The sequence below is a fragment of the Bolinopsis microptera genome, chromosome 8 (assembly GCF_026151205.1).
Source record: "Bolinopsis microptera isolate Bmic1 chromosome 8, MBARI_Bmic_1.0, whole genome shotgun sequence".
Taxonomy (NCBI): domain Eukaryota; kingdom Metazoa; phylum Ctenophora; class Tentaculata; order Lobata; family Bolinopsidae; genus Bolinopsis; species Bolinopsis microptera.
In genome coordinates, this window is record NC_087079.1 from 13560450 (window position 1) to 13575714 (window position 15265).

Consider the following 15265-nt stretch of genomic DNA (forward strand, 5'->3'; position numbering starts at 1 on the left):
AAAGGCTACATTCACGCCACTGGTGTTCAGTACTACAGGAGGAATTAAATGGCGTTTGAGGCTTCACAGTTCCTAAAACATCTCGCTGAAAAGACCAGCATTAAGTAAGGCCAACGGTATTGTGATGTGATGTCATGTGATGAATTTGTGTGATTTTATTTTGAGTTGAACATATAGGTCTTTTGTATTGGTTTATTCATTTTTCGAGGGTGTCTATCCTTTTAGCTAGACAATTACCATTGCTGAAATTATCTGTAGACTGTTCGAAAAAAAATATAAATTAATACTTTCAACACTACTATATAACAAATAATTTGAGGTATGTGTCATGTACGCAAAACAAGTAGTGGAATTGTAGTGGAATCGTAGATAAGACAGACCAGATAACGCCTCCATACCTGAAACTGAAGATCTCCTTCTTCTCGTCTTCCCAAATATACAAAGGGAGTCCGACCCATAAGTCGGAACCTCTCCGGTTGGTTTAAACTTTTTCGATTTTGATCCAGTCTTTGGCCCAACCTCCTTACTACTATCTACATACCTACACAACTTCATGATGGTTGAAACATGCCCAGACCAAAACGACATCAATAATGCTAACAATGTTTTTACCCCCCAGAAAAAAGCGAAGACCCCAACGATTGTTGCTGCTGGAATGCTACGACAACTAGACACTCACCTGCTCAAAGCTGTCCGAAGTTATTTTACAATGGACGCATCTAGTACTGAAAGCGCTGTATCTAGTACTGAAATTTTTTTTTTTTATTGAAATCTTTCAATTATTATCATCAGAATTTATTACAATATCAATGTTGTATAGAATTTCTAAAAATGGACTAGAGAAACCAAAAAATGCCTTGACAAGTGTACAGCGATGATAACAATCAGGGGACACCAATACACCCAAATAACTAAACAAAAGGCCTCGAGAGACCTGATGAAAAGTCGAGCAATTACATTGGGCCCCAAGTGCAGAAGGAGAAAAATGGGCAAATAATATGAGCTGTGAACTTAGGAGGCATTTCTAGGTTTTTAAGAATAATTGCCACAACCCAAAAATTCTCAATTACAATTGGCTGATTTGTAATATTTCCAATGGAATGAAGTTTTAACGATAAAATTTAAATAATTGAATATAAAAGACTAAATCAAAATTGTATCCGAATAAAGCAAAAATGCGTGATGAGTACCTCAAAAAAAAAATAAAAACAAAAATAATAGAGAAATACACTACCCGTAGTCTGGGGAAAAAGAATTGTCAGGATCTGAACTAGGGTCAATATCTACAGATGCAGTACAAACATGTTCCTTCCAGATGTGTTTAATAAGTTCTGTTTTAAACACACCTGGTCTGATAATCTCTCGAAGGGAAAGAGGAAGTCGGTTCCAAGTGAGATGAGCTCGATAAAAGTAAGATTTAGATATAGCTGAGCCAGGTGAAATTGAAGATATTACTGATAAGTGATCAAGATGTGAGCTTCTCAGTCGGCTTGACCCGGAGAAGAAAGTAAGGTACTGAGGCAGAGTGGTGCATGGGTGGTATTGATGCACTAGGGAATGAAAGAACTTGAGATCATGGTAATCAAACCTGTACTTTAGGGGCAGAATATTTAACTGTTTACAATGGGCATTATAGATTTCCTCTACACTATAGCTTACACCGTAATCATTACGAATCCATTTGAGGGCCCTTTTCTGCAATCCTTCAAGCCTATTGATAGTGCTACTGGACGCTGGTCGCCAGATGATGGGACAGTGTTCGAATATTGAGCGTACAAGAGTAAGATACAAGACTCTTCTCTTGTTCAGATCATTAATAAAATGACAATTTCTCTTAAGCATGCCAAATTTTTGGTTAGCTTTACCATATAGAGCATCGGCCTGGCTATTAAAATTTAGATTAGACGTCATGATTATGCCTAAATCTTTTTCAGAATCTGTATAATCAAGAAGAGTTTGGCCCATAGAGTAAGTGTAACGTGTAAATGGTAAAATGCCATCTAAGGGAGACCACCTCTTAAGTATAGCTAAGACCTTACATTTATCAGGATGAAACTTCATCTTATTAGTTCTTGCCCATGTCATGAGATAATTAATATCGCTTTGAAGTATATGGTGGTCTTCCTCTTGGGATATCTCTCTCCACATTTTAGTATCATCAGCGTATAAAAGGATATTAGTGCCCTGAGAAAGTCCAGAATATATATCATTTATGAAAAGAACAAAAAGTGTTGGTCCGATTATTGACCCTTGAGGAACACCTGACAACACCGGTAGGGTTGCAGAGATAGCCCCATTAACAACTACACATTGCTGACGTCCGGAGAGGTAACTTTTCATAAATTGGAGAAGCATTCCATCGATGTTATAATAAAATTTTAGCTTGTATAGTATTAAGTCGTGGTTAACGGAATCGAATGCTTTGGCAAAATCGAAGTAAACAATATCAGATCTAATGTTCTTGTTAAGAGAGAGGGATAGGCTATCGCAGAATTCAACCATCTGAGTTGCACAAGATTTGTGAGGCAGGAAACCATGTTGACGAGGATCAATTTTATCATAACATCTACTCAAAAGTTCATCTCGAATAATTCTTTCCATGACTTTCATAACTAAGCTAGTCAAAGATATTGGCCTATAATTCTTAATGTCATTCTTGGAGCCTTTCTTGTGTACTGGAACAACAATTGCATATTTCCAATTTGAAGGTAGGAAGCCGGATACATAGCACTTTGTGAAAAGAATCTCCAGTGCTGGGGCTAACGTAAAGGCACATTTTTTAAGAACTTCACCATGGATTTTATCCGGTCCCATAGCTTTTCTAGTATTCAAATTCTTGAGAATATCTACTATCCTAGACGAACTGAAAAGGGTAGATACATAATCAATATCATCCTGTGTGAGTGTGTTATCAACATGTACATCATAATCACTAGGCGATGAGAACTGTTGATGAAAAAAGGTATTAAATAGGTTTGCTTGGTCAGAATGATCACTTTTGTGTACATCTTCTAGGTGAATCTGTTCAGGTATGCGAGTATTCTTAGATGTTGCTTTTACATAGGACCAGAATTTCTTTGTAATTAGATTCGAATCATCCTCGTCCTCAAAGCTAGATGCCATCTTGTTGGAGGCAATTTTCTTAAAATCGCTTCTGCTTTTAGAGAACTTAAAGTACTTCTCAGCCTTGCAGGAAGGGTCCGTGGTTTCTTTATAACTTTTGTGTAGCCTTTCTTTTTCTAGGCAGGCCTGATGAGACTCAGCGTCAAACCAAGGAGGTTGAGCCCTGCCTCCAATTTTAATCTTTGGAATATGTTCATTGGTTCTTTGCTCTAAAACCTCCTTAAACTTGTTCCATGATGTTTCCATATTACCAGTGAACTCTGCCTGCCAGTCAATATCTGCAAGGTCTGCATTAAGTGCATCCCAATTTGCTCTTTTAAAATTTAAAGATTCCCTCTTTTGCGATTTGATGCGCTTCACCTTTGATTTCAAAGTAAAGGAGACTGCAAAATGGTCGGACTTACATGGAATATTATGTTCTGAAATTTTTATATCGGAGATAAGATGGGGTTTATCGGTTAAGACTAGATCAAGAATGTTTCCTCCAGTATGTGTTGGACTGGTAATAAGTTGTTCTAAACCAAAGTTACTAAAAGTATCTAGAAAGAGCTGTTCAACCGGATTGCTGCTACAGTAATTCTGCCAATCAATACCAGGTAGATTAAGATCCCCTGCAATTACAATACCTCTAACACCTCTACGTTGCCTTGCCTTCCTAACATAATCTTGGAAGGCGTTATGATTGTTGGCCCCTAAAGTACCTACCCTATAGAAGCTGCAAAGAATAAGTTTACTACCGTCCCTAAATTTGAGTGTTATACCAAGAAGCTCTGCCGGGCACTTGTACTCTAACTTAGTAGATACAATATCAATGTCCCTACGTATAGCAACTAAAACGCCACCCCCATGCTTCCTAAATCTTCTTGGATTCTGTGGATCTGGTGGATGGGTTTGTAAGGAACGATCAAGTCTAAAAACTTTGTACGATTCAGGTATGACTTCAGAGTCAATGATAGACTTTTTAAGCCAAGATTCATTGATCAGGAGGATGTCCGGTTCATGGCAGTGAATATAGTGATGGAGTTCAAATATTTTAGTGTTGTCAAAAGAAGGATTGTCGGACTGTAGCTGTGAGAAGGGAATCAGGCCATGCGTATTAAAAGAAACAACCTTGAGGTATGTAGTAGGCCCAGGGTTAAGTAAGCTTGGGTTGACAATAATTAAAAGGACAGCGTTCAAGGTATGTATCCAAAGCATGCAGCCAACAGTAATAATATTGAGGTAGTGCATAATTAGCTGAATGTATCCGTAACTGTCTGGCTTGTTTTCAAGACCAGTGAAGTTCAGCTTGCCAAGTAAGCCAGGAGAAGCCCCTAATATTTTATAAAGCCACCAGTCTTTTTTGAAGAGAAAAAACATTAATACCGCAGCATAGCTTTTGCTATGACTGTGGAAGAGATGAATAAATTCATTGTCTGAGATGCTGTGGAAGGCTGTGACAGTAAAAGGTCTAAAATGACACTCCAAAGCCATCCCAATCGTCACACTCATCACACATAATGCAAAATAGAGATACAAATAAATCAAAACAAAAAGTCTTAAAGCATCAAGAACCCCGATGTCGGGCACAAAGTTACCTGTTATACTAACCTGCTTAGATCTGCGGTTCTTACTGTTGTTATAAATACCAACTCTTAATCTATATTGACTTAGATCTATCATCTAGTAGCATTAAGGGAACCCTGTTAACCGACATCCAGCTCCAAAAACTTTTAAAACACAGTCTAATATATCTTAAAATTCGAATTATGAAAACTAGCTTGACCCCTAAAGCCCTAATAGTAATTACTGAAAAGTGAATGGGTCAAAAAAGTTACTATGAACCGCTCTCAGATAAAGTTTAGCTAGGACACCCATGCCCCTAGCCTCACTGGGATGGATGTCTCCAGCCTTGAAAAATCTATCATCTCTGATATGAGGTACTCGTGGATCAAAGTATCGTAGAGAAAATGGACGAAAAGCGTCTAACATATGGAATCTTCGATATATACATTCATTCTTGATGACACTATTCATTTTCATAACAAAAGAGTTAGTTCTCCAGTCATGCCTGCTTTTGCAAGGCAGAGGTAAAAGGGACTGAAAATAAACTTTTGAAGAAGTGTAAAGTTCTTTGATTAAAGCACATAGACTCTTAAATTTAAGCTTAATCTTATCTAAAGAGTCTGCATATCTAATGTCGTTCGTTCCGACACTAATACATATCTTATCTACAATGACAGACTCATTCTTAGACTTAAAATCTCTAATCTGCTCCATCACTTGATGTATTCTTGCTCCTCCACTGGCAACAGACACAACATCAACACATTTTCTACCAAGTTTTACAGTGTCCAGCCTGGCAGCATAGCTATCACCAGCGATTAGGCACACATGTCTGAATGCTGGAGCTGTGAGGCTACCGTTATCAATATCACTCTTGACGTGACCTGACGGTTGTTCAGCTCCCTTCGTTTGTGCTACATCCGGTAGAGGTGGCTGAGGACGCTTTGCCATAGCCCGGAAGGATAATGAATATCTCAGCGAAGGTGTCCCAGGTGCGCCTGATTCACCAGGAACGCGATGCTTCATAACCTCCTGGGTACCAGGTTTCATAAGCACCAGGCTTCTGTTCTCCATTCTGAAGGATCGGACAACCTTTTTGTCAGCATTGGAGAGAAAGTCAATCGTCCGGGGTTCACCAATTGATAGATTACAAATGGGCTGATTTGTGTCCATGGTTGTTTCGTCGTCTGCATGCAGACTCGTACCTGCACTTGTTGAAGTGTACTTGAGTACTAAACAAGAGTCCATTTTGCAATTAAACCTCTCATTAAATGTCTCCATAACTTTACTGAAAGTAGGAAGTGTGGTAATGTCCTTAGCATGATGTACTGGCTTACTATCGACATATATGTAAGGCCTGTCGGTTACACTGAGCCATTGTGACTCAGGTCTTCTGGATGAAGCCGACAAGTTGAGGGAATCACACTCAGCCAACAGGTCGGAACAAACTGCACTGTCAATTATATCTGGAATAAATTCCAAGTGTCCAACCAGGTGCCTAAAATCCATAATCTTCTGAGCAGTTTTAATGAGGGCTGCTAGGTCCTGTGTTGAAGCGGATGAAAGCGATTCAATAGTATCTTTGAGGTTAAACATTGTATTGTACCAAGATGAGGGAGCTGGATTCAGGTTCACTGGATTGCCGTCAAGGTATCAAGAGCAGTCACCACCAGTTGTCAGCGATTAAGTGTAGCTGAGGAAAGAAAGTGAGTTGAATGGTGAAATAACAAAATTGAAGACAAGAATTAATGAGAACAGTGTTAGCAGCGACCAGTGGTCATTATGCTAGCAAGATCATCAAAAAACCATCCTCTCAACAAGAAACTTGCTGAGGATGCAGCAACTGTTATCCTGGACTCATAAAAGAAGAGAGTATTATGGAGGTTGAATAATCGAAACTGATTGAGAAGAAAGTGGTAAAAATAGGTATAACTAAATTTTTATTTAGTCAATATACAACCTGGTAGTGAAGTTAGGAGCCACCCAGCTTTATGCTGGGTGGAAGAGAAGGAGAAACTGGCAGTGAACAACTCAAGACACCCATCTGGCTCCCCAGATCCCCATCATACCCGCCGATTCAGCTGCACTTTGCCGCCATGCTAGCGTACATGCCTAAATTATTTGTTATATAGTAGTGTTGAAAGTATTATGTCACAGGTATTTTAGAAGCTGCTAAAAAACTCTGTGGAAGGTCTGATTATTTGGATTCTGAAATAACCCCTGACACTATTTGCTGCTTTAATGCCAGCGGGCAAATGTTATGTACCCTTTTATCTTTTGATGAGAAAACCTACAAATTGTTGCTACCAGCAGATTTTAAGCCTGCTGCAACGTACCTTTTGTTAACTTTAAATGGATCACTATGCAATGAAACACACCAGTTGTTACAAGTAATTATCAAACCCCACAGACAACATGTTTGTGGTACATTCTGAAATAGAACACAATTAGTATATATTATATCGACTATCATAAATATATAAACCAAATATATAGCAATTCACAATCTCCCGTTCTTTCTTAAAAAGGCTTTGAAAGATTAAATATAAAATAAAGTTGTCACAAGAAAGACTATAATCTTTCTAAATATAACTTCTCTCTTTGTGGATACATGCACAACATGTAATAGAAAATCGTTTTAAACGAACACATTATATAAATCACAAATACCAATATATTCACTCTTTTAACTTCTTTAAGTTTCAAATTATTAAGATTATTAAAATCCTTCACACACAATATTAAAAGTTTTGAATACAATGTTTATTATTGGAATACAATTCTAAACAGTTCATTGTCAAATTCTCCTGACGACAATACCTCCCGTAGCAGTGAAGTTGGAGCTCCAGCTTTAGTCAAACAATCTGCAAGCTGTTTCTTTGTTGAAATCCAACGAACTGTCATTTCACTATTGTTCACTCGCTGTCTCAGGCAAGCTATTGGTATCCTCAATCCCTTGTCATCAACATTTTTCGAGGTTTGTATAGCATCATGTAGAGACTTGCAATCAGTCATTACAATGACATCAAGTTTTCCAGATAACATGATCTCACTCAGCTGAGCTTGGATCAACTCACATGTTTCCACTGCTTCGATCATTGCCCAACTCTCCGCTGCTAAAGTACTTTTACATACTCTCCGGATTTTTCTACTCTGCCATGTAATGGGGCAAGATTTTCCTGTAAGCGAAACAAGGAAAATTATGAAGCCTCCCTGAGAGCTACCGTCCTTCAAGTTTCCATACGATGCATCACAGAAAACCACTAAGACTGACTCAGGCAACAGTAGTTTCTTAAACCTGAGTGTTAGAGGATTCTTTTCTAAGAACTTTACTGTTTTGTTTACCATTTTCAAATCTGCGATGGTCCCTTCAGTCACAGAATTACTAGCAAAACATGTAGCATAAGCTACATCTGGCCGTGTCTGTGTTGATACCCACAACAACTGTCCGCACACAGTTCTCAGTTGTTGCTTTTCTTTCTCGTTGATTGGGAGCGTATTTCGATTCACTCGGGTGGGGTTGATCTCTATTCTTGAAATCTGGTCTGCATACCCCAGTTGTGATACCAGAATTCCAGATTGTGTTTGCTTTACATCAAGACCAGTATAAGCAAATTCAACTTCGACCTCCGTACTTAGTCGAAACTTCTTCTTCAGTTCCCCAATAACTTCCCTTTCAAACTTCTTGCTTCCACTGAACATCAGATCGTCAACATGCACAGCAATGATACCCTCAAGTTTTCCTTCATCATACCAGAACATGAATGACTCATCATATGACGATACCACAACATTTAACTTCACTAGAGTATCACGAAGCTCAACATACCACATTCTAGGTCCGTCTACTAACCCGTAAATACATTTGTTCAGTTTCCAGATTTTCCTCGTTTCAGCTTCCTTCGGAGGAATAATGAAGACATCTCTTGAAATCTTCTTACCTTGCAAGAAGGCAGCCTGAACATCGATGTGTTGTAACTTCCAACTTTCTGTTGCAACTATCGTAAGGAGCAGTCTTATAGAGTCCCTGTTACAGGTTGGGGAGTCCTTTCGTATGTTGCTACTATTTTCTTGATAACCAAGTGCCACTAAACGAGCTTTAACGGAACCTTCTGCTTTCTTTGTAATTACCCAACGAACACCAACATTGGACTGTTTGTTTGCATCAACTTCCACGTAAACCTTGTTTACTTTGAACTTCTCAAGCTCTGCTAGCTTGGCATCTACAACTGCTTGGTCATACATACTCACACTGGACAGCAACACCTCTTCTTCTGTTTCTGGTGACAGGTTATCTCTCCAATTCACAGCAAGCTCATACCAATCCACACATTGGATGCTCTCCTCACCATCAAGTTGAATATTTACACAGTTTTTGTAACTTCCAGTTGATTTTCCAGCACGGCTATGGATATAAGCTTTATGCCAGATCTCACCATCCTCCTCTGGATACTTTGGAAGAAACTCCACGTGACTTCGTGCTTTAGGAAGTCCTGATTTGTGCTGAGGTCTGATTGTTGCTGTTGTCTCACTTTGAGGCAGTGTTTCTGTTTCCGGTACAGAAACTGCTGTTTCCATAGAGCAAGATGGTTGATCCTCTAGGAAATTTCTCTGCGTCTCTAATGGGGATTTTGGTGAACTTGATACAATACTCGGGTTAGGTTGCCCAACAACTAACTCTGAGGTAATGGGATATCCTGTTGTTGTATCCCTGGTTAGATGACACGCACTGCACTTATAATACTGATTTCCATGCTTTAATATATATAAATGAGTAATGTCTCTCCCCAGTATAACAAATGTTATGTACCCTTTTATCTTTTGATGAGAAAACCTACAAATTGTTGCTACCAGCAGATTTTAAGCCTGCTGCAACGTACCTTTCTCCTCTTGAAAGGGTCAAACTACTCTCTCAGATAACAGACTTCAGAAACCCTCAAAACAATGGCATCGCTGAACTGGAGTGGATAGAACTGGTCAGACCACAGATGTTAAGTGTCCTTTCTGACCATGACATCACCCATAACAATCAGGATTGTGATCGTGATCTAAGACGTAGGTTGTATGGAAAGCAATCCTTTCTTAAGGGACACGGTGCCAGTGAAAAGGTGGCACTATTTAGTTTTTCCTTCGAAGAACCCCTGGTAAGTTTATCCACCAGCTCCATCCCAAAGGAGAACTACGACTACAAAACTAAACTAACGCCTAGCTTTGTCACTGAAAAACTAGAACCTGCAAAGGCTCACAGCTCAACACCTAAGCATGAAATGTCAGAGTCCACCCAACACAACCCTACTCAAGTGGTAACAGAAGCATCTCCACAGACTTCATTGGAAACAAGCAACCTAACAAACTTGACACCAAGCACTACCCCAGAACGACCAAGATACAGAGTGGAATCAGGTGAAAGAGGCACTCTATCAACATCATCTAGCTCATTTTCTCCTGAAAGCAGTCTATCTGACATAAATGAGCCTTTGGATTTAGCTGGGGATGCATCTGCATCTCCCATAATAACATTTGACAACTATTTTGACTTCAGAATTGCACCTAGAGATAAACAGGGTATCATTGGTACTGGTGGCCCATGTACCATCTGTAACAAACATGTTAGTGCTAAACACATTCTCTCCTGTTATCTATGCAAATTTTCAGTTCACTACGCCTGTTACAAGGTGAACCAAGTAACACGCCACAGATCAGAAAAGCGGGCACTCAGCGGTACAAATTTTGCAGCACTTGGAAGGTCCCAGAACAACAAATGGTTTTGCAATGGCTGCAACTCCATCTCCTTTGATGATATTCTGGAAAAAATCTCTCTACACACACAGAAAAAATTCAGTGATGCTGTTGAGGGAAAAATTAAGCTGGTAAATGATACCTCTTCAAGCTCCCTTCAAGAAGATTTCAATCTCACCCAATATTCACTCCCGGACTACCAAGGTATGAAGTCACAGGAATCTGAACAGGATACTCAGAATATGCAACAACTCAAAGACTCCATCACAAGAGAACTAAGAGCTGTGCTAAAAGAGGAAATAAAAACATTAGTCTCGGCCATCACACTATCCCATAATCCAGTGCAGAGCGAGCCCTATCCAATGTTTGCAAATGCATGTACACTACCTGCATTATATGCTGAAAAGGCAGCACCACCTCACCCTCATCTCAGCACTAACACCTTCAAAGAAACCCAAGCTGTCAAAGAGTCTACAAAACAACCACCTGGTGCAGTGGGAACGGACTACTTAGTCGATCCTAAAATGTCTGTTATCATAAAGCAAGTTACAAACAAAAAGGTGGTGTCAAATGATACCTCACTTAAATCAGAGTTTAACAAATTGTTTAAGCAGATGAAGATAAAGTACATTAAAAAGACAAGATATGGCAACATCATTCTTCAACTAAACTCTGAGGATGATATCAAACAAGTACTGGATGGATGGCAATCCCAATATTTTAAAGATCCCAGCGCAAAAATGGGCACAGAGATATTCAGAATGACAGACCAACATCTCACAAAGCATGTAGGCATCATAAGGCATGTCCCCATAAATATTGACATGGTTTCAATCTCTGATGGACTTAAAAAAGCCAATTTGAATAGCACTCGTGTAACTCGGCTGGGCAAATCATCAAACTCAGTAAAAGTCATCTTTAATTCTCATGAGGATCTTACACAGGCAATAAGCAAGGGATTTGGTCTTGACCATTTATGGCTAGAAGTTGCTCAATTCAAATTCACTAAAAAACCAATGCAATGTCATGGCTGCAAGAGATTTGGTCACCCTGTTAAATGGTGCCGCAGTAAAGCAGCATGCGGATTTTGCTCCTCAGAAAGCCACACTGATAAAGAATGCTTGGAGAGAACTAATCCATCAAGATATTGCTGCCGCAACTGCAGAGGAAATCATACGGCTTTCTCAAACCTTTGCCCACATTTTATAGAAAAAATGAATCTGATTAAACAAAGTAACCACCATGATAACTAAAATCAACGGAAGTCTTCATATCTGTCAAATAAATGTCAGTGGGCTATCAAACAGGTCTATTACAGCAATTGATAGATTCAACTTTAAGTTCAAAAATGACATTTTGGCTCTACAGGAAACTTTGTTGGATAACTCCAAACCCCACTTAAATACCTTTCATAATCTCGACACATTTTCGGTGAACAACAGCAGAGGAGTGTCCACCAGTGTTGCCCCAAGACTTGTTCCACAACAAATCAGTGAGCTTCAAGACACAACCACTGATGCGCTTTGGGTCACAGTTAGGTACAATTCAACGGTAGTTATGATAGGTAACATATACGTAAACCACTCCCTAACCTCTCCAAACAATTTGAGCTCAGCACTAACCAACATCACTAAAGCTCTACAATACTGCTCCAAGCTCAATATCAAAGATATAATAATTATCGGTGACTTCAACAGCAGACACATCTCCTGGGGAGATATCATCTCAACCGATCGTGGAAGACAGCTGAACTCATTTATTGGTCAGCATAATCTGACATGCATTACTCCGAATACCAATACATTTGTCTCCCATAATGGTGGGAGTATCATTGACCTTGCTTTGTTGAAGGGCAAAGTATGTAGGCTATACCAATCGTCCAGTATTGACAGTGAAAGTGAACTTTTCACAGGTGCTCCTAATAGAGGTCACTTACCAATCATCCACCAATTCTGTCATGCACAAACTGCTCAAATTGCATCTCCTCTTCTTTACTGGGACCTTGAAAAAACAGACTGGAATGCTTGGCGTGAATCACTAAACAGGTCCCTTCTCCTTGGAATAACTGGTAGGATCAACTCTTACATAGACCCTCTAAAGCTGTGGCAAGACTTCAAAAACACTTTATCTGCAATTGGTAATCAGTGGATCCCTCTCAAGAAAGCCAGCATCCACTCAAAACCTTTTTGGAACTCTCTCCTTACAGACCTCTCACGAACTCTTCAAGCTGCGCAGGAAACGATGAAAACCAGCTACACACCGCTTAACGTCTCCCTCCACAAACAAGCAAAGGAGGAGTTCTCTAATACCTTGATATCCGAAAAAAACAAATGGATTCATCAAAAACTGGAAAATCTCAATGTTGCACAATCTCAAACATTCTGGAAAAATTATAAGAAGACATTGACCAATAAGTCTAACGAGTACATGGGAAACCTCATGGATGGTGGCATTCTCCACTCTGACAGAACTCAGAAAGAAAACATCCTGTACAAATCATTCTTCTCTGGTGAACACATGAATGGAGGCAGTTTTGATCGTATTTTCGAACAGGATATCGATAGCTGCTATGACAACATTATATCCACCCAGTTCTCTTCTGACCAACTAGACCCAGTAATTAATGATCACTTGAATGGAAAAATAGGCCTAGAGGAAGTTACCTCGGCACTGAAGGCTCAAAATAGCAGTGCTAAAAGTTTTGACACTGACGATCTTCATCCAAGAATCCTTAAACATCTGCCTGTGTCAGCTCTTCATATCCTAACAAAACTTTTTGATCTTGTCCTTGACACTGGTATATGGGTCTGGGACGTATCCAATGTCACTTTCATCAAAAAGGATGGGAAGGATAATTACATGAACCCCTCTGCTTACAGACCAATATCGATATCATCGTATGTTGGAAAGCTTCTAGAAAAGATCTTGGAACGAAGAATAAAGCTCCATTGTGAACTAGAGGGCTTACTCGACGAAGAACAAGAAGGCTTTAGACCTCAAAGAAATACTGCAAGGTATCTTTATAAATTAATTGCTACTCTAGATGCATGCAAGAGGAAAAAACTCACTACTTTCCTACTATGTATCGACTTTAGTAAAGCATTTGATAGTGTATGGGTGAAAGGCCTGGTTTTCAAGCTCAACAAATACCAAATACAAGGAAAAATCTTGCGGATAATCAATAACTTCCTGTTATGTCGCAAAGTACGGCTAAGGGTTGACAACAGTCTCGGATTCCAACGCTCATGTGGATGGTTTGGGCTTCCCCAAGGCTCTGTCCTTGCACCTCTGCTATTTATCCTCTACATCTCGGATATGTTATGTAAGGACCAGCTTCCACTGGAATGCAGCTCTAACTCAAGTCTATTCAAATATGCGGACGATGGAAGCATAGCAGTATCCCACATGGATCCTATATGTGCTCACCGGATAATGCAGCTGATGTGCAAATACCTTCATGTCTGGTGCAGTAAATGGAAACTAATCCCGAACTGTGATAAAAACAAAACCGAGTGCATAATGATCGCACCAGCATCCTCAACTGCACCTGATGTCACAACCTTAAGTCCGTTAATTATTGGCAGCAGACCCATAACCTATACGTATCAATCAACTGTTCTCGGATTAACAATCGACAACAAGCTCACATTCAAGGGTCACGCAAAATTCAAACTCAAGCAATGCTGGTTTGCCTGGCACAGGATCACCCAAAACTCCACCCGCCACAGAGGTCTGAATACAAGCTCACTCAGAATGCTCTTCAGAACAGTGGTACTCACAAAACTTCTATATGCTGCTCCTATATGGCTAAAAGATAACCTCGACACTTTCAAAGACTTTTATGCCAGGGTCCTCTTGAAGATAAGCGGGGCCACTCACCATCCTCCCAAAGATTTGACCTCTGTTGCGCTTGGGATTCCACCCCTTGAGATATCCTACAAGATGGTCACTATAAAATTTATAATAAAAGCACTTACAAGTGACCCATTTATGCAAGGGCTCATCTTGCAGCTAGAGGAGGCAAAGGCCCACCGATACCAGCACCATATTGACGAGATACGTAAGTTTCTAACGTGGAAAACTGGGTCCAAAGAACTAAACAGAAGCAAAATAGACCTTCTGACTAGTGTCCAGAACGATGTTGTCAGCTACTCAAAAGAAGAAATAATCCGCTTCATGGAGTTTACTTGGAATAAACATCTCCTGCTGAACCCAAGAATAAATCAGAGTGAGGGTCAGATACTGGATAACATTGATGAAAGGAGCAAACGATTATTTCCTCGCTACTCAAGCAGAAACACGGATACTAAGGTTATGTCTCTCCTACATGGCCATGACATCACCTTTGCAGCCTTCCAGGCAAGGGTAGCCAACAACTGCGACCCTCAGTGTCCAAATTGTAAGGTATTGGACACCAATTATCACAGACTCTTCTACTGTCCACTGTGCAGCTGCTCTTACAGGGAAACCCTGCAGGACCATTCCTTTGATGACCAACCATCATGGTCTATCTTAAGAGATGATAGTGATAACAGCATCACTGCCTTCCGCTCTCTAGCACAAATTGCCATTGGTGAACTATCATAAAGATGATTATTATAGTGCTCATCTCTTGTGACATTTATTCTTCTTCAGCCTCTACTACTCACTCTACTGCCTCATCTTCTGAACATCATTATCTTTAGTATAGTTGAGGATTCTCAACACCCACTTTCAAGTTGAGTACTCTCGACCCACTTAGTCCACATGCCTTGCAAACTTACAGCACGGTATTTGTAATGGTCTAAGTTCCTAATATTCGCCAAAGATGGTTCCTCTAGTCAACCGTAGGAGAAGAGAAAGCTCAACAATAAATTAG

General features: G+C 39.8%; 1 protein-coding gene across 3 annotated transcripts in view; it reads left to right on the forward strand.

Moving 5' to 3' along the window:
- The first annotated feature begins 286 nt into the window (after positions 1-286).
- LOC134820056 (E3 ubiquitin-protein ligase RMND5A-like) overlaps positions 287-15265 on the forward strand; it is a 79442-nt gene continuing 64463 nt past the window's right edge. For 2 of the 3 annotated variants that reach the window (XM_063830243.1, XM_063830244.1), the window contains exon 1: positions 287-319. The gene's annotated coding sequence lies outside the window, so the exon portion shown is untranslated. The remainder of the gene's footprint in view (positions 320-15265) is intronic. The other variant, XM_063830245.1, reaches the window with a different exon arrangement.